We start from the raw sequence: 20,244 nt of genomic DNA, 5'->3' as shown, positions 1-20,244 counted from the left end.
CTATGCCGGGATGATCCCTGCGCTTCCCTGCCAGCCCAGGACATTCCATGGGCTGTGTCCTCCTCATCCCCTTCCCTGAGGGAGCCCCGACGATCCCACCCTGCTTCGGGTCCTGCTTCCAGCTGGGACAGGGAATTTCAGCTGCTCCCAGTGCCGGGCTGGGATTCGGGGTGGGAATGGTGAGGAAAACACACCCCTGGTTGGGGTTTATCCAAAGTCGAGGACTCTTTTCCCCACTTTTTTGGGTCTCCGGCTCGGCCAGTGAGGAGGTTCCCAAAAGAAAGCGGGGCAAGTGATCCCAGACCGCAGTGAGCATTCCATGATTCCTCGATCCTCCGGGAAAGGCTGCTCTGCACAGACCCCCCGCCGTGCTTTGGGCAGAGCAGGGCCTGGGTTGGACACCGGGATTCTCCAGGGGAGTTCTCCCCGTGGATCCGGCTGGATCAGGAAGTTTTCCTGGTGATTCACCGGGAGCTGCTGCTCCCTGTGAGTCACTCCAGAGGGGGGAGGGATGGAGGGAGGGATGGATGGATCCATGGATGGATCCATGGGTGGATCCATGGATGGATGGATGGAGGTGCTGGGGATGCTCCCAGCCAGACCAGATCCAAACCTGCTGGCTCCAGGCGTTCTGTGCTGGGACAGCTCAGGATCCTCACCCCAAACTGATCAGGGGAATCACTGCTGTGGCTCCTGGGCTCCATCCTGGATTCATGGGAGAAGGAAGGAATGGGAATTTGCAGACAAAGGGCCTCAGGATGAGTTTTTTCCTAAAAAAAAAGCACCTCCCAGGCCAGGCCAGGGGGGTTTGGCTGCCCAGGGCTCTCACAGGGCTCTCTCCTTACCCTGACATCCCCAGGAATTCCCCGCAACCACTCCAGGGATTTTGGGGCTCAGGGCATCGAGGATCTTCCCCAAAATGTTCTGCCCTGCCCATCCCACAGGAGCAGAGCCTGGAGCCGCCGCTGCCCCGGCCGGGCCCGAGCCGGGCTCCAGCCCCTTCCCTGTAATTACGGGATATTTTTGGTGTCCCTTCCTCTCCCTGTTCCGGGCCCGCAGCCCCCGCAGGATGAGCTGGGGAAGGTGCCGGGTTCGGGAAGCGGCAAATCCCGGCTTCCAAAGGGCCGGGAGGAGCAGGAGCCGCTGGCAGGGCTGGCAGCGAGCCCCGGGCCAGCGCCGACCGCAGCGATCCCAGTGCTCCCAGTGCCGCCAGCGCTCCCCAGGCTGGGAGGGACGGGGAGAGCTGGGCTGGGCCAGGCCGGGAAAACTGCGGGGTTTGGGGGAAGCGGGGGTGCCCGGCCTGTCCCTCTGGGATCGAACTCCCAGCTGCTTGTCCCTAAAACACTGGATTTGATACTGGAGGTGCTGCTGGGGGCTGTCCCTGTTCCCAGCGCTGCCCTGGGAATGGGATTTCTCCTGGATTAAAGCTGCTCTTTCTTGAAATCCTTTTTTTCCAAGCCCCTTTTAATTTTATTTTTGTATTCACAAAATTGGAGGTTTTCCATTGAACAAAACCTGGGATTTGCTGTCACCTGTGGGAGCTGCCTGTGGGGTGACACCCGTTCCCTCAGGAGCAGGGTTGGAACCTTGGATCCGGAGGTGGAAAAGCAGCGCGGAGGCTCCTGGCTCTGGGATGATCCCGCCGGGAACGCTCGGGCTGAGCCAGCCCCTCACTCCCAGACTGGATTCAGAGCCTGGGATCGCCCCGGGTCATTCCCGACTCCTCCAGGACGCGGCGGAGCCTCTGCAGCATCCATGGGCCCATCCCAATCCCGCTCCTGTCTGTCCCAGGCTGCTGCCGGCTCCGGGAGCTCCGGGAGCCGCCTCTGGAGCAGAATTCCCGGCGCAGCTGCTTCCAGTTACGGCTCCGGCACATGAAAGGAGTGCGGGGTTAAATTTAGCCGGGCAGGAAAAGCCTTTTATCCTCCTGCTTCTCATCCTGGCCCCAAACCCATCCCGGGGCCCGGCAGCCACCGGGAAACCACAATTCCCTTTGGGAGCGCCCCGCGGGGCCGCCGCCGCCAGCTCCAGGCTGGGCACGGGACAGGGACACAGGGACAGGGACACAGGGACAGGGACAGGGACATGGGGACACAGGGACACAGGGACATGGGGACATGGGGACAATGACACGGGAACAGGGACAGGGACATGGGGACAGTGACAGGGACATGGAGACAGGGACACAGGGACGCAGGGACACAGGGACATGGGGACAGGGACACAGGGACAGGGACATGGGGACAGGGACATGGGGACAGTGACAGGGACATGGGGACACAGGGACACAGGAACAGGGACATGGGGACAGTGACACGGGGACAGGGAAAGGGACATGGGGACAGGGACATGGGGAGGGTGACAGGGACATGGGGACACAGGGACAGGGACACGGGGACACCACCAGCACAGGCAGCGGCGGGAGCCGGGAGTCCGCGGGATCCGGGGAGCGGCGGGGGAGCCGCCCCGGAGTTTGTTTGGATCCCGCTCCGCGGTTTTCCAGAGGTGCCTCCAGGTCTGCGGGAGGAGCCTCGCGCCGGGCCCGGGGTGGTGGGAACGGAGCTGGGAGCGGCTGTGGGGTCGCTGCCACCCCTTGGGGCTCTCCCCAAAAACCCCAACGCAACCCCGCGCCCAGCAGGGGCCTGGTCAGGAACAGGGGAGGCTCTCAACTTTCCCAGTAATTGTGAAATCCCGCGGGGAAAGTGGGAAGAGCGGGAATGTCTCGGGCTCCAGCACCACGGAAGTGTCAGGCCGTGCAAAGTCGGACTCGGTGATCCCAAATCCCGGGGGCCAGCGGTGGCACCTCCGGAGTGCGTTCCGCCCCTCGGGGGGGTTTGGGGGCTCCGCCACCCACGGCGCGAGCGGCATCGCCCAGGATCCCGCGGCAGCATTCCAAGGAATCCGGGGCTGGCTCCGCTCCCTGTGCCCGCTCCCGTCTGCAGGTAGGAGCAGGCTCGGGAGAGCGGGAGCGGGGCTTGGAATGAGCCCAGGGCCCCTCTGCCCATCCCAGAGCCCAGGAAACTCGGGGAAGGCACAGCTCGGCCCCCCAGGGCTTGGAATTGGGTTCTCGGCCTCATCAGCCGCACGAGCTGGGAATTTTGTGGAAATCGGGGCTTAGGAATGAGAGTGGGACACTGCAAAGGGAGGGATGGTCCCAGAGAAACCGGGATGGACCCCGGGATGCGGGAACTGCGCCAACAAAGCCCAGAGGGGGCGAACGGATTCTTCCAGGGCGGTGCAGGAAGCCCGGGAGGGATCCAGGGAATCCCATCCAGCCCCATCCCAGCTATTCCCCGCATCTGGAGCATCCCTGCGTAGGGAGGAGCACCGGGGGCAGAGCCCTGACCCGGGTTTGCCCCTTTTCGCCCGGGAATGCCGCTGGAAGGAGGTTCCTGCCTGGAGCCCTCCCCGGCTCCACGCGAGGCTCCCGGGAGCCGAATTCCCATCTCCGAGCCCATCCCGGTGTGACCTGGGGCCGGACCGGGGATGGTCCACAGCCCATTCCCAAGCCACGGACTCATTTTCCAGCCGTCCTGGCCGCCGTTCAAAGCCGGTCAGCGCAGAAACCTCTCCAGGCTCATTCCCATTCCCTTCTCCCAGCCGGGCCCGGGTTCCCGGAGCCTTCCCTGCCCGAGAGGAGCCCGGGACCGGCTCCTTGTGGGATCTTCCCTCGTGCCAGGCCCCGGCTCCGCTTTCATCCCGCCCTGCCCGCCCCCTCCTCGCCTTTGATTCCCGGCCCTGGAAGAGGCTGGAGCAGGGAATTTTCAGCTCCGGCCCCTCCCGCTGGCTCCGTGCGGTGCAGACGGAGCGGGAGATCAAAGCCCGGCGCCTTTTTTTAGCTGGAATGCGGCGGGCCGGGAGCTGCGGCCAATTCCAGCGGCGGTTCCTCTCCCGTAACTCGATCCCACATCCCTGGAGGCGGCCCCGGCTCTGACAGGTGACACTGGAGCCGCTCCGGGCGCGCCGCTCCTCGGGACAAGTCTGACTTTGCAGCGCACGGAGCTTTTCCGGCGGGATTTGGAGGCTGCGGTCGGGATGGGATGAGTTCGGCTTGGAAAGGACTCACCTGGATGGGATTAACCCTTTCCAGAGCTCCGGGATTCTTCCCTGCTCCGGTTCTGAGGGATGCACGGCCTCTCTGTGGGATTTGGGACCGGCTTTCTGTGTCTTTTCCCGGTGCAATTCCCACCGTCCCGGTGTCCCTGTTTTTCCACGCTCCCCAGGTTCGCTGCGGTGGCACCATCAGGAGGCAGCTCCAGCCGGGATTTTCCTCACTGGAAGCAGGAAAATCGCTCCAGCATTTCCCACAGCAGCAGGAGGCTCCGGGAATCCCCTCTTGGAAAAGTTCCTGACCCAGTTTGACCTCGGGGGGGGGGCGATAAATCCCAATAAATGCCGCTCGGCTGGGAGAAGTGCCCGGGACACGCCCGGGATCCTCTCTGGGATCACATCCAGGCGCGGGGGGATTTTTCCCAGCCCCAGCACCGGGGATGGCTGGGATCGTCTAGGGAGCAAGGATGGGATTCCCAAAACCCCGGAGCAGGTTTGGTGTCCCCATTCCCGACGAGGAATCCTGGGAGCTGCCAGGAAAACGCCGATAAGGACTTTGCTCCGAGGGATTTAATGGAATAACCGAGCCTGGGATGGGGAGGACGGGAATTCTCGGCCCGGATCTCGCCCTGGGAGCGGAGGCCTCAGCCAGGGGAGGGGACAGGGACGCAATCCCAGGGTTTGGGATGTTCAGGGATATGGTCAGGATGTTTTTCTTGGGTTGCTGGGGTCAAACCACCCCTCTGGGATGTTCCCTTCTCTCCCCGGATCCCTGGGTCTGTTTGGGGTGGGGAGCTCTTGAGACAGGAAAAAATCGCTCTAGTGGGATCATTCCAGGATTTCCTCCAGGACGGGAGCTCTGGGCACATCCCGAGCCCGGCAGAGGGGCCCTGCACCATAAAATCCTGGAGTGCCCGTGTTGAAGGCAGGGAATGAGTCCTGGAACAGGAACAGCTCCCATTCTCCACCCAAAGAAGCCTCCGGGGTGCTCCAGCCCCACACGGCAGATCCTCCTTCCAGAGGGGAAACCGAGGCCTGGAGCAGCATTCCAGGGCCAGCTCTGATCCCAGGGAATGCTCCTAAGGGCTTTGCCTTCAGGGGCTGGGCTGGAGCCGCAGATCCCAATCCCAGCCCAGGGCCCTGGCCGGGTCCAAAGGGCTCTGCAGACAACGGAGCTTTGAACTCCTCCTCATCCCGGGGAGTGCAGGCAGGGCAGGAAACACCTTCCCGAACTCAGCCCCCAGCCAGGGAATATCCCGGGATCCCATTCAATCGGGCCCTGGGAGCAGGAATTGGGGCTGAGGTTTGGAAAAGATCCTTTCCTCGCCGGTGGGGCTGAGGAACAGGACAGGGATTGATCCCGGCTGCCCCAAAGCTGGGCCTGGATCCTGCCCCATCCCAGCTCCTCCTGGGATTCCAACATCCTCCTCTTCAGCCCTTCCCTGGCCTCCATCCCTGGGATTTCTCCGTGGGATGCACAGAAAGGGCAGGAACGGGGGAGAATGGGGCCACGGAATTTTGGGAGCTGTTGTTGTCCCAAAGGCACCCACCCAGGAGCGGGAAGGAGAAGATGGAGCCCATCGGGAATTCCAGCCCTTCCCGCCAAGCCCTGACAGGGTTTTCCCAGCCTGGAAGTCATCCCTCATCCACAGGCTTCCAAGGGACTCTGGGGAGCCCAGAAGTGCCGCCGGGGTGAGGTGACAGACGCAGGGACAGCACCGGTGGCGGTGGCAGGGCCGGGAAACGCTCTCCCGATATTTGTTCCCTGCTTTTCCCCCCTGGCAGCCGAGGAAGGGGATTTGGGTGGGAAGCTCAGGGACGTTTTCCATGATCCCGCTGTGGATTTTCCGAGCCAACACCCATGGAGCGCCAGGTGCCATGGAACTGTTGGAGGGAGATCCTTGGGGAAGTGACGCTCCCAGACTCCCAGATGAGATAAGGGCTCCAGGGATGAGATAAGGGCTCCAGGAGGTGCCGGCAGAGTCTGGAGCGGTGTTTTCCTTCCCCACGGAGCGCTCCATAGGTGGCCTGGCTGGGAGCGGGATGGTGCCTGAGCAAACAGTTCCAAGGGGAGAGGAGCCGGGGCCAATTCCCTGCCGGCTGCGGGCTGAACCTTCATTAACAGCCGGCGCTAATTGCGCTCCCTGCGCGGGCCGGGCCGTGCCCGCCTTCCCCACGCGGAGCTGGCAGGAAAAGCTCCGGGCTCGGATCCCTGCGGAGATCCGGATCCCGATAAGGAGGTGATTTATCCCCCTCCGCTTCCTTCCTCGTGGGCATGGACACATCCCGGAGGAGGCCTCGGCTTCCCGGCACGTTCCTGGGTGAGCTCATCCCACGCTGGGCCAGCACCGGCAGCACCAGGGAGCTCCACGGGCGATCCCCGCTCCGGGAGCCGGGCCGGGAACGGCCTGGAATGGGAGCTGTCCCTGCCTTGGCACGGGGCTGGATCTGGATGGAGTTTAAGGCCCGATCCTTGCTGTGATTCCCTGATCTGTGGTGGCGGAGTCGCGGGAATGAGGTCACCCAACGAGCGCTGAGCCAGGGTGAGCTCACGGAAAAGCTCCCTGCGGGATTTTCTCCGGCTCCGGATGGGCTGCCGGGACAAAGGGGAATCCGGCTGCTCCCTGGCTCTTCCCACACCGCGGAGCCGGGAGCAAGGAGCTCCTGGAGCTCCACTCAGGGCCGGGAAGTCGCGGCGGATTCGGTGCTTTGGGAATTCAGCTCCAGGCAGCACAGCCTGGAAAACCTTCCGTGACCTTCCCAGAGCCCCTCTGGAGCGGGGATGCCGGGAGTAACAACATTCCCTGTTCGGGAAGGCTCCCCAATCCCTGGGCTTATCCCGGCCCTGCCCTGCCTTGCCAGGAGTGGAGGTGACACCCCAGGTCCCCCTGCTCCCCTCCCCTCTTTCCCAACCCCGTCCCGCAGCCCCGACCTGTTCTTCCAAAGTTCTCACAACCCACAGCGCTCTGGCACCTCGGGATTGAGGAGCGGCCTGGCCCGGGGCATTCCCACTTCACAGGGCACCTCTGGAATGTGGCGGATCGGGAATGCTCCGAGCTGGGCCCTGCCCGACCCTCCCAGGGAGCTGCAGAGAGACCCCAAAACAGGGGCTGGGAGCAGACCGGACCCTCTTGGGGTCATTTCCAGGGAACGAGGCTCAGAGCTGGAGTTTCCTGGGATTCCTGGCCAGCCCGGTGCTCACCAGAGCAATTCCAGCCCAACCAGTGCCTCCCGTTCCCCGCGCTGCTCCCGCAGGAGAGGGGCAGCTGTACCGGGCTCGGGTGACACCGGGCTCGGGTGACACCGGGATGGATTCCCTGCTCCCGGCCAAGCGCCCCAGAGAAATTCCCGGCTGCTGATGCAAGGCTGGGCCATGGAAACTCGCGGGATTCATCCCGCTGGAATGAGGAGCAGCAGGACGGGTCCCCCTGGCCAGGGTGGACACGAGGAGCTGCTGGACACGAGGAGCTGGCCCAGCTCGGAGCGGCCAGACGGGATCCATGGGATGGGATCCATGGGATTGCCATGGACACCTTCCACTATCCCAGGGTGCTCCAAGCCCCATCCAGCCCGGCCCTGGACAATTCCAGAGATGAGGAATCCACAACCCTTGGGAAGCCCCAGCTCCCAGTCTGGGACAGGGGGAATTCCACGTGTATCCCAAGGAACTCCTGATCCCTGAGGGCTCCCGGAGCCCCTGCGAGGGGCATTTATGGAATCAGAGATCTTTAAGGGTGGAAAAGATCTCCAAAGTCACCAAATCCAGCGGGGTGGGAGGAAAAGCTGGCTCAGGGTTGGAAACCCAGCCAGGAGCTGGAGAACTCCTGGGAAGTTCTGATCTCACCGAGGCTCCCGTGCAGGTCAGAAACCACCCCGGCACCTTCGTCCTGCTGGGATTCCTCCTGAAAGGGAAAGGGAACGGGATTGGAGTCAATTACCGGGAATGGGAGCCGTGATTTGTGTTTGGGGTGAGGACACAGCGCCACAGAATCGCTCCCGACCTCGGGACAGGGGAAGCTCCCCGGCACCGAGCCCGGCTGAGGGAAGGGACTGAGCCTGAAAAATGTCCCAGGAGAAGCCTCTGCTGCCCTTGGAAGTGTCCAGGGATGCCTGGGTGGTGCCTCTGGAGCAGCTGGAGGTCGGGATTCCCTGGAGAGCCCCACATCCCTCCCCTCCGGCTCCACATCCACCCCCCCAGGCTCGGGATTTTCAGAGTTCCTTTCTTAAGCTCGGGGCTCCCGGGATGTGCCCGGCCCCGCATTCCCGGGATCCGGGCCGGTGCTGAGCGGCGTTATCCCTGTAGATGGCATCCCAGGATCTCCACTGGCCCCGCGGGGATGCTCCCGGATCCCTGCGCTTCCCCGGGGACAAACCCGCAGCGGGATCCGGCCGATCCCGACATCCCGAGGGTCCCCGGAATCCTGGATCCCGGCCGGGTGACAGCGTGGAGTTACCCGGGAGGGAGAATTAAACCAGGGCTCGGTCCCAGCCCGGATCCCAGCTCCAGGTGGGATTTCCCGGGGGATTTAAATCCCTTCCTCGGCAGGGTTTGTGTCCCTGGGGACATCCAGGGAAGTCGATCTGCGTTCCCTTTGAAAGGGGAGGAATGAAACCACATTAAACGCGTTTATTGGGAATTAACCCCTCTTTGATGTGGTCGGGGTTGATTCACCCCGAGAGTGCTGAACTCGATGGAATTAAACCCAATTCCAGGCCCGGATCTGAATCGGGAGCTGAACGGGCTTTAACAGATCAGCTTCAAACCCGCACTTTTAATTAATCTGAGGTAATTTTCCGCAGTGGCTCCGTGTGGTCCAGCCTGGGAGGGAGAGAAAACCCCGGGACACGGCCGGGATCTGCGGGATCGCATTCCCTGTCCCGGGAACGGCCGGGGTCAGGCTCTGGAACGGGAGAGGGATGGAGCTGGGGGGGTTCGGAGGGTCTGGCTCAGCACCAGGAGCGGCTCGCCCGAGTTCTGCCCGCTGGAGCCCCGGGCCGGCTCCGGGGAAGCAAAACACAAACCCCTGGAGCGCGTCCAGGCCGCCGGGTTTGGGGATTTGGATCTCCCCCAGGAAGTATTTCTGGAAGCGCCGCCCTCTGCTCCTGGTGTGGGCAGGAGAGCGGCCCAAAGCCGCTGGCAGCGCATTTCGGGAGCCTCTCCGGCCCTTTCGGAGGGGTTTTTTTTTAACTCTTTGTCCCTAAATCCAGAGGGTTCATCCCACTCTGGGGCCTCTGGACGCCGCTGCATTCCCGGCTCCAACCGTGGCCACCACGTGTCCCCTGTGCCACATCCCAGCGGGTGGCACCGCCGAGGCTCCCAGTAAACAGCGCGTCCCGGGATTGCGACATCCCAGCCCCAGAAATGCAGGTCACGGAGCTGCGGACGTGGGCAGGGAGCGGGACAGCGACAGCGACAGGGACAGGCCCCAAATCCTCGGGATCCAGCGCTGTCGGGTTCCCCATCTCCAGAGGGAAGGCGAGGCTTGGACGGCCATTAAAGGAATTAATTAATCAAATTAACGTTTGATTAACGTCTGATCAGCGCTGTGGGGTTACACAGCCCCAGATAAACCACCGGGGCTCGTTACACCCCAGGCTCCCTGAGTGCTCCTCAGCACCCGGAGCTGAATCCTGCCAGGATTTGTTCTCTGGGTTTGTTCTGCGCTTCCTTGCAGGGAGCTCTGGGCAGAACCTGCTGCTCTGGGTGTTCTCCACATCCCGAATTATCCCGTCCCGTGTCCAAACCTCCACCGGAGCTCCTCTGCCCCATCTCGGCGTTTCCACTCCCCTCCCGCTTCCCCGCCCTCCTCCTCGGAGCTGTTTCCTACAAAAAACTCCCGATTATCTTTATTTATTCATTGTCTCAATCCCTCCCATCCCTTTTGTCAGTCCCGGAGTTCTCCTTCTGCCTCCCTGGGATGACAAAACCCTTCCAGGCAGGAAATTTTCCTTAATCTCTCCCAAACCCCAAACCCTGCCGGCAACTCCAGATAAATGTTTAATGACAATAATTGAACTGCGCGGGAGCAGCGCTCAGCCGCGTTTCCTCAGCCCTCTCCGACACGGGCTAATTAATTAACTGCAAATTTACCCGCGGGATAATTAAAGGATGCCCCGGCTGAGAGGGAAAAGGCGCTGGAAGCAGAGCAGGGATTTCGGAGGGATCCCCATAAATCCCGGCAGCCCCGGGCAGTGGGAGGTCCCAGGCCATTCCCGACCTTTTGGGAATCCAAACTGGATCCAGTTGGAGCTCCTGGGTCCCTCCATCCCTCCCTCCTGTCGCTGCCTCCCTCCCCTCGGGGAGGCTCCATTAAAATCGCTGGGTTAGATTTCTTTTTATTTTCAGTTCTTTGAAAGTTCTTTTCTTTTCATTTTCGGCCTTTGATTCGCCGGGGAAGTTGTGGGATCTGGGCAGGAAGAAATCCTTTCGTGCCCCTCTGGATGAGCAGAGTCCGAGCTCTGCCCGGGGCAGGGAATCCCAGCCCGGATCCCTTTATCCCAGCACGGCCCCGGCTCCCGGGACTGCCACCAGGAGAGTTCCTGTCCCAAATCCAACCCGGGATTCAGGAGCTCCCAGGCCCCGGGAATGGTGGGAAGGGGTCGGGACACACCGAGAATTCCAATATTTCCCCGCAGCCTCTCCTCTCACTGCGAGGCTTTTCCTCCTTAATGTTTTTATCCCCATTTCCCTGAATTTTTGGGTGGGAAGACTCCTAGTCCGTGAGAGTCCCGTTCCTTTTCCCGGCAGAACAGCAATGAGAGGGAACTCCGGGTCCCCGGGAATCCCTGGAACGTTTAAACCGATTTAAACTTTTAAACCGATTTAAACTTTTAAGCCGAGCCCGTTCACGAACAGACCAGGGGATGAAAGGACCCCGAGCCCGCAGCTGCTGCGCTGTTGTTCCTCCGCGGGATCTGGACGTGGATCAGGAATTTATGCAGATGTTCCTCATCCCTGTTGTTTTCCCTCATTCCAAGGCCGCTCTCTGCCCGCTGGAAAATCCATTCCCGGAGCGGAACGGGGGAAAGCGGAGCCGGCCCGGGGCGGGCTCGGGGCAGGGGCAGAGCCGGGAGCCCCGCGCCGCCTCCCCTCTCCCGGGATTTAACCGCAGGATGATCTCCATGGATGATCCATGGAAACGCGGGGCTCGTCCCGGAGCGGGACTGGCGTGGAACCGAACGGGGCCGGTGCCGCATCCCGCCCTGCGCGGTGCCTCCCCCGCAGGAGGGAGAGGGATGGAGGATGGAGGATGGAGGATGGAGGATGGAGGATGGAGGATGGAGGATGGAGGATGGAGAATGGAGGATGGAGGATGGAGGATGGAGGATGGAGGATGAGGATGGATTTCCTCTTCCCTCCTCCTCCTCCTCCCTGTCCCGGCTCCCCGGCATGAGCAAGCATTCTTTTTTTTTTTTTTTTTTTTAATAATTTATTTTATTTTAAATGTTTTATTTATTTTAAATTTTTAAATTTTTTTTATTCTTTATTTTTTATCTGTGTTTTGGCAGCCCCAGCGGGAGCGGGGTCAGGCTGCTCCCGGTGCCCTGAATCCCGCAGATATCCCGGAGAATTCCCGAGCCAGCGGAGGGTAGTGACAGCCCCGGGACGTGGCAGCAGCTCTCGGGCCCCGCTCCAGCTCCCGCGTGGCACCGCCCGCGGCTCCCGGGGACTTTGGTGGCCCCATCACGGCCCTGCAGGGCCACCAGCGCTGTCCCTGTCCCCTCCGGCCACCCCGGGGCTCGCCAGGGACGCGCCGCGCCGGGCCGCGGATTTTTGGGAAGACAGAGGCAGGAGAGGGCAGGTCACGGGGCCGAAAGCGCCGGGCTGAATTCCCAGCAGGACGAGGAGCTAGGGAAAGGCTCAGGGACAGCGAAAGGGGAGGAGCCGGAGCCGGGGGGACTCCGGGAGCTGCCCTGGCTCCCCTCTCCCATCCCTCAGGGATCCCTGCAGCCCCTGGATCCGCCCGGGATCTTCTCCAGCTGCAGGAATTCCTGACTCCCGCGGCTGCAGCCAGCCCAGGGGCCGGCGGGGCCAGTCCCGGGTGGCACCCGTGTCACATCCCGCTCCGGCCGGGAACGGGCACACGCCAGCGCTGGGAGCCAGGGAGCCTTCCTGGGCTCTGAGACAGCTGGGATGAGGCATCCCGAGCTCTGCAGAGCCCACGGAAAATCCAGGCCAGGCCGGGGAGTATTTCCATGAGTGCTCACGGGTTTGGAGCCAAGCCTGTGATTCCAGAGCGAGCCTCGGACTTCTCCGGCTTTTCCAGGTGCTTGAGGAGGGAGTTTTGTTCCAGCTCCACTTCCAGCTGGATTTCCTTGGATTTCCCTGGAGATGGCCACCTGGACTGGCTCAGAGCTCCCCCCGCTCCTGGGGACACGTGGGGGCACCCCCAGCATCCCAATGGGAACAGAACCCCCGTGGGAGCAGCACCCACTGCTCCCCATCTCCGGATCCACTTCGCAGTGCCCAGCACGGAACATTTTTCCGTGGAAAAGGGAATCTCAGGCATTCTGGGACACTCTGAGCACAGCCTCCAGGTCTCCTTGGGTCCCTGAGGATGCTGATGATTCCAGAGGGGCTGGGGAACAACAGGGACTGAGGGAAGCCTGAGTCATGCCAAGGGCAGGAGCCGGGCAGGATCTGCCTGGATCCCAACACGTGAAGTTCCGTCCTCGTGGGACGCAGTGCCAGGGGTGTTTTCCTTCCTGGATCCATGACCTGGGCCAAAGGGATCTGTTCTTGTTCACGGCTGGGAGCTGGATTCCGTCATCCCTGTGGGTCCCTTCCAGCTGGGATGTTCTGATCCTATGGAAAGGCAAAAGACCCCAAGGATCCCTCCCTGGTGCTGGGCTGTGCTCGGTGCATCCCCAGCTCCCTGACCCAACCAGAAATTCCCCCTTTTTGTGTTTACCCGTGCCAGGGCCTGGATTCGAGGCTATCTCAGGTGTTTGTGTCCCTCTGGAGCCAGAGGGGCTCAGGCTGGGAATGCTCCTCATGGTGGAGCTGAGGCTCCATCCTGGAAATCTGGGTGGTGACCGCACTTTCCCGGGACGTGCAGGTTCCTGCTGCATCCCGGGCCGGCAGGGAGGGGGCAGGGAGGCAGAATTTACCTGCAGGAACCTCTCAGCCTCTGCCTGGATGGAGGATCCGGCTGGAGCCAAGGATTCTGCAAGCTGGGCAAAGCTCCCGGCCCGGGACGGCTTCCTTGAAACTCCCGGAGCAGGCGGTGCCTCCCTTGGCTGCTGCCGTGGCCAGAATGTCCGGGGGCTGTTCCAGGGCAGGACTGGAGCCTCCCGTGTTTTCTGATGAAATCCTCCCACCCCAAACCTGCCAAGAAATCAAAGGCATCGCGCCTGTCCCAGGGCTACACACTCAGCACTCCCAGCGCCGCTCCAGCCCCGCGCCGCCGCTGCGGGAATTAAAGGCGCGGGCGGCTCTGCCTCCCCCCGGCCCAGCCCGGCCTCCCCCAGCCCAGCCCAGCCCAGCCCAGCCCAGCCCAGCGCAGCTCCCCGAATCCGCGGGATCGGAGCGAATCCAGCGCTTTTTTCCAGCCCGCACCCAAATCCCGGCCCCTGGAGCCACGGCTGGGATGGATTCCCTGGCGCCGGGTCCTGGGATGAGGTTCTCCCACACGAGCAGACTGAGGTTCTTCTCCCTCTCCAGGCTCGGGATTTGGGGCTTTTTTAAGGACCTTTGGCTTATCCCTGAAAATTTCCATCATTCTCGGCATGGGGACACGAGGGAATTCCTCCCCAACCTGCAGAATTCCCTCCTGATCCTCCCTGGAAAAGGGGTGCTGAGCATTCCCAGCGCTCCCGGGCCGGTTCCCACCTGGAGGGCTCCCGTGGCTGCGGTGGAACAGGTGGAAAGCTGCTCTGAGCCAAGGGATTGGGAAAGAGGAGGGGAAATACCTGCATCGGGATTTTCACACCTCGGGCTCGCTGCCGCCCAGGTTCCCCCACGGGGAGCGGGGGCTGGATGGGGACGGCTCCTTCTGGAGGCTCCTTCCAGCATTCCCGGCTGGAAAAGGGCACCTCAGAGGGCGGCTCTGGATGCCAGAGGGAGCCTGGGCATCGCCTGTCCCTCTGCTGGGACAGATCCTGGCTCCCTTTTGGGGACTTTGGCCTGCCCTGTGCTGCTCCTGCCCCTTCCTGGGGAGCCTGGGCCGTGTCCTTCCCTCCTTTTCCCACACTGGCAGGGATTCCCGACTTTTCCTGCCAGAGAAGCCCTTCCCAGCTCCTTGCCCCGGGCTCGAGGACGCAGCCGAGCTTTCCTCATGTGCTGGAATTGTTAAACCCGGGTAATGTTCCTTGGGATCCAGGGGAGGATCCAGCCGGGGCTCAGGGAGCGATTCCCACTTTGGGATTCACACATTCCCTTGGGATCCGCGTTTGCTGAACATCCCAAAACATCCCGAGCTGGGAGGGACCCTCCAGGATCATCCTGGGCCCCCCAAAATCCCACCCTTTGCCTGGGAGAGTTTAAAAGTTATAAACCAATGGAAAACTTGGAATTCTGCTCCAGAGGGACACCAGGGGTGACACCTCTACCCTGCCTCGACACAGCCCAGCAGGGTGACAATGATTCCCTGCTCCTGTTCCCAGCAGGGCCTCCAACAATTTGATAATTAGCAAAAAAAAAAAAAAAAAAAAAAAAAGCTAAAAAATAATTAAAGAGAGAAACCTGGGAGTGCCACGAGGGGGGAAGATCCTGGGAGAGCCGGGCTGGAATTCCGGCCTGCTCCGCATCAAAGGATGCCCCGAAACTTTACCTGGCCGGGGCCGCCCCCTTTGCCCGCTGAGGTGACCCGGGTGACCTCCGGGAATGTCCCGATGGTCCCGGGCAGCCCCGGGACAATCGGGATGGGAGCAGAGGGGAGGGCAGAGGCACAACAAAGGGACCCTCAGTGGGGCCCGGGGGCTCGGGATCGGAACGGGGGGGTTGAGGAGCTGAATTCCCAGGAAAAGGGGCGGGATTCTCCATCACAACGAAAGAAAAAAGAACTCAAAGCCACCCCCAGCAGGTGAACAGAGCCCCAGGGGGACAGCCCGGCCCCGGCGTGGCTTTCGGAGCCAATGTCCCTTCTGTCCCCTGGCTCCAGGTGACACCGGCGCCACCCCGGCCTGGCAGCCCCCGATGTCCCCCAGCAGCAGCCCCGGGGCTTTAGGAGCCAATCCCGGCTTCTGAGCGGGAGGATCGCGGCGCTGCTGGGACGGGGACGGGGCAGAGCTGTCCCCTCCGGTGCCCCCGCGGGCGGAGCTGGCGCTGTGCCCGGGACGCGCGGCAGGACCGGCTCCGTGGGCCCGCGCTGATGGCACGGGGACACGGCGCTGTCACCTCCCACCGGACCCGTCCTGCTGACACAGCCCGGTGTCCCCAGGGCCCCGCGCCGGGACGGGGCCGCTGCCAAGGAGTGGGAGATTCGCTGGATTTAGGGCTTTGGAACCCCAAACGCAGCTGGGTTCACCCCAGGGGGCTCCGAGCTGTCCCCAGGTCCCCTGGGAGCTGAGGTCAAGGTCCCTCTCCCTCCCCTGATCCCTCATCTGGGATGCAGGAACACAATTTCTCCTCCCTGGGGTGGAATATCCTGAAGTTTTCCCAATATTTTCCAGTGAAACCTGGGTTTGGAAGTCCTTAAAACCGGGGCTGTGACCTGAGCTCGGCGGAGCAGGAAAGGATTTGGTTTTCCTGGGGCGCTGCCGTGACCTGGCACCGTTCGGCAACGATTTGGAGCTGGGATTAGGGTTCCTTGTACAACGTTCCGGGCAATTATCTGCCGATAATTACGGCCCTGGATAATTCCAGAAGGAGTTTATTTAATATCAACACTTGGGAAGGGAGAGAGGCTGGGATAAGACGGAGCCCAAGGGCTTGGGAATGCCGGGTTTGTTCCCATGGCAATTGCCAGATGTGGCTCCTGCAAAGAACTCGACTTTGGCCAAGCCAAACCAGGAAAAGGGTTGGGATTGGTTTGGGGAATTGCTGCTTTTGCCTCCCGATCCCGCTCTTGGAGTCTCAAGAGGGTTTTGTTGACTGGGAATTTACAGGGATTTTACTGGGAGTTTACTGGGAATTCATTGGGATCTCAACCCCATCCCACACCGGGGCTGAAGGTCCTGAGGGGCCCATCCCAGTCCCTGCTGGAGCCCCGACCCCCTTTCCCCTGGATTTCCATGGCTGCTGCTGGAGTTATCCAGGTTAAAGCCTCCCGAGGCTCTGCTCCCGAGGGGAATTAGGTCAGGAATGGGATCTGTGTCACCGGGGAGGCTCCAAACGTCCCCAGTGTCACCAGGCAGGAGCTGCCAGGGGCTGAGCCACGGCTGGGATTCCCCCGCTCCTCACCGGGGTGAGGGCACAAAAGGGTTAAAAATGCCGGATCTTCCCCCAAAACCTTCCCGGGAATTCCCTTCAATCCCTGTGCTGATCCCAAGGGACAGAGGGGGCAGAGGGCTCCGAAGTTGGGTTTGACTCCCGGGGTTTGGTCTCTCCGGGATCCGGGCAGGGTTTGTTTCCTTGCTGGGCCTCCTGTCCTCGTGGGAATCGTGATGCCGTGTGGGAATCTCCTGTTTTCCTCCTTCTTCCCCAAAGTAAAAGTCAATTTTTGGGGTGAGAGGAGAAAGAATTGGTGTTTTTGTGCTTTCCCAGGCTGTTCCTGTTGCCAGTTTGAAATAACCTTTCCCACAAAAAATTCTGTTTTTTATTTAAAATCCAGAAACACAATGGAGTTTTCCCATTTTCCTTTTAAACTGAACTCCTGATAAAGCCTCTCTGCTGCTCCCTCTCTCCCATCCCCATCCAAAAAACCCCAAACCAGGAAAAGACTCCTTAAAATCAGTGATTAAACCTGGGTTTAGGTTGACTCAAACCAGGGATTAGGTCGGCTTTAAGCAGAAATTTCATCCCCCAAACGATCAATTCTGTTTTGCTTTTTCCCCAAATTTTTTCCCGGAGGTTTGGAAGATGCCAGACATTCCAGGTGTCCTTCCCCAGGTGGTTTCCGGCTCTCCCATTCCCACCCGGATCCGCAGGGCCTGTGCTGCTCCCGCTCTCCACACAGGGTCTCCCTCGCCCTGGACAAGGCAACCTTTAATTAATCATAATTAAGATCCCATTCCCGGCCCTGCTTCTCCCACAATCCCTGGACGTTCTGCTCCCAGCCCTGGCTGTCAATTCCATAATAAACTGCAGGATTCCATTGGTGGAGTTTCCTCCTTCTGGAATCGGAGCTGTAAACCGGACACTGCTCCCTTTTCCATGGGATTGATGGGAATTTCTCCTCCTTCCCAAAATTGCACCTGGGCCTGGCAGCCAGAACCCGGAATGGGAAAGATTTGAACTGGAAAAACCTCTGGAAAGCAGGAAAAGGAACAATAAAATTGGTTATCCCAGGGAATCCTGCCCGGACATGGAACCCTCTGCAGCTTCCAGGGATGGGATGTGGAGGATCCCAACCTTTCCCATCCATCCCAGGGATGCTCTGCCCCTTTTGACCCCTGCAGGGAATTATCCCAGGCCAGGAACTCCTCCAATTCCTTTGGCCTCATGGTCTGGAGATATCCCACATGTCCCAGATGCCTCCAGAGCTCCCTTCCCACCCAAACCATTCCAGGATTTTACTTCTCTCCCGTTTATTTTCCCTGCTCTCCACGAGTCAGGACAATTCCCTGCTCTCTCTTCCAGCCTCGTCCTTGTCCCTCCAGCTGCCCCAGCTGTCCCAGCAGGGCCTTTTCCAGCGGGATGTGCCCGGCTCCGCAGTCAGGAGGGCCGGGAGGAGCCTGCTCCAGGTCCCTGCAGCTGCCGGCTGACTCCGGGCAGGGATCCAGGAGCTGACGCGGAAGAGGAGAGGGCCGAGGAGAAACCTCGGGATGAGCCGGCAGGGACTCACCGGGCTGGAATTGCAGCTCCCGTGTCCCCGCGGAGTCTCCCTGTGCCCATCGCTCCCCGTGGCATTCCCACACCCCCTATCTGCCACCCGGGAATCGCTTTTTGGGTTTTTTCGGGATGGGCTTTGGCGGTGGAATCCCGGCCGGGAGACGCGGGGTCCAGACAGGCGGCAGCTGCCTCGTGGTGGCTTTGAGGGGACCAGATTTTCAGGAGATGGGAGCTGGTTTTTCCAGGTGGGACCAGGTTGTCCCGAGCACTTTGGGCCCCAGCAGCTCCCAGGGAGCTTTTCCAGCGGCACCCGAGGAGCTGCAGCTGCTCCGGTGGGAGCCAAAGGCCCTGGAATGGTTTGGGGGAGACTCCCCTTGGTCACGGGGGTGAAACCGGGATGGAAAATCCATGGGATGAGTCCCCAGCCCCCCCCAGGCAGGGATTTTGGGTGCTGCAGGTGGTTTGGGATCCCCGTGCAGGGCGCTGTGATTAACGACTGATTAACGAGATTAATTTGTACTTAATTAACCCGACATTGATGGGATTTGGTCCTTGGGCAGAGGCTCCCTCGGCTCTCCCGGGGTTGCGGCTCCCATGGTTTCTGTGGGATGAATCAGGGATCGAATCCAGGTCCTGATGCTCTGGAATCTGACCCCAGGGAGTCTCTCCCGCTCTTCCCAAACCCTTTGGGATTCTGTTTGATGAACCCAACGTGACTCCTCGATTTCCTGATTTCCAGGTTTCCCGATTTCCTCTGCTCGACTCAGGGAGGACTTGGACGAAGCCAAGTCCGTACCCCTGAGCTCTCCAGGTGCTGGCAGCAGCAACCTCCGGCTTTTTCCAAGGACTCCGGACCCACCACCCTTTTCCCAATCCTCAGCTCCCTTTCTCCGAGGAGGAGGAGGAGGATGTTGTGGATCAAACCGCAGGACCTGCTCCCCACACACCTCACCCACGCTGGGCCCTCTCCCAGAGGCCTCCCCGTGACTCCGTGCCCAGGAATGCTGCACGGATCCAGCGGGAATTGCATCAGGAACTCGTTGTGCACAGGATGGGGCGGCGGTTGCAGTGACACCTGGGCAGTGCCACCTGCGGAGGTGACACCTTTGCAGTGCCACCCGTGGCAGTGCCACCCGTGGCAGTGACACCTTTGCAGCACCACCTTTGCAGTGCCACCCGTGGCAGTGCCACCTGCGGAGGTGACACCTTTGCAGTGCCACCCGTGGCAGTGCCACCTGTGGAGGTGACACATTTGCAGTGAGACCTGTGGCAGTGCCACCTTTGCAGTGGCACCTTTGCAGTGCCACCCGTGGCAGTGCCACCTGCGGAGGTGACACCTTTGCAGTGCCACCTGTGGCAGTGACACCTTTGCAGTGCCGCCTTTGCAGTGACACCAGGGCAGTGACACCTTTGCAGTGAGACCTGTGGCAGTGACACCTTTGCAGCACCACCTTTGCAGTGCCACCCGTGGCAGTGCCACCTGGGCAGTGCCACCTTTGCAGTGACACCAGGGCAGTGCCACCCGGGCAGTGACACCTTTGCAGTGGCACCTTTGCAGTGACACCCTTGCAGTGACACCTGGGCAGTGCCACCCTTGCAGTGCCACCAGGGCAGTGACACCTGTGGCAGTGACACCTTTGCAGTGGCACCTTTGCAGTGCTACCCGGCCAGTGCCACCCTTGCAGCAACACCTTTGCAGTGACACCCAGGCAGTGCCACCCTTGCAGTGCCACCCTGGAAGTGCCACCCTGGCAGTGCCACCCTGGAAGTGCCACCCGGCCCTGTGCAATGTGGCCCTGCTGGGGGACAAGGGGGGGCCCCACATTCCCCTGGCACCGGCGGGGGGGGGCAGTCCTGCCAGCCCCCGCCGGGATTTGGGATCTGTTCCCGCTCCTCCTGCGGGGCTGGGATGAGCCCTCCGCAGTCTCCAGGGAGTCTGGGATTTTTCCGGCCCTGCTGAGCTCATCCCACACAGCCCTGGGCCCTCGCGGCCTCGCAGCTCCCAGCTTGCCCCGGTTGTCCTTAAAAAGCTGCTCCTGCTCAGCGTCCCCGGGCTCTGTCCTGACCTCGAGCTCCCAGTGAGGCTGATCCCAACCCAGGGATTGTCCCAGGGATATTTCCCAGCCGGACACGGGGGGTTTGTGCTGCTCCCGCTCACCCGGGCAGCGCCTGGGTGACCCCAAACCTCCCTTTTCCCGCATCCCTCGGTGTCTCCCACCTTCCCTTCGGAGCTCAGCCCTTCTGGGATGGCCGGGCTGGCCCAGGGAGGCGCCGGGGCGAATTTGGGGAGCCCCATTGCAGGCCTGGAGCGCAGACAGAGC

Source organism: Aphelocoma coerulescens, chromosome 27 (genome assembly GCF_041296385.1).
Source record: "Aphelocoma coerulescens isolate FSJ_1873_10779 chromosome 27, UR_Acoe_1.0, whole genome shotgun sequence".
Taxonomy (NCBI): Eukaryota; Metazoa; Chordata; class Aves; order Passeriformes; family Corvidae; genus Aphelocoma; species Aphelocoma coerulescens.
The sequence above is the reverse complement of the archived record's forward strand: the minus strand, read 5'-3'. Positions refer to the sequence as shown.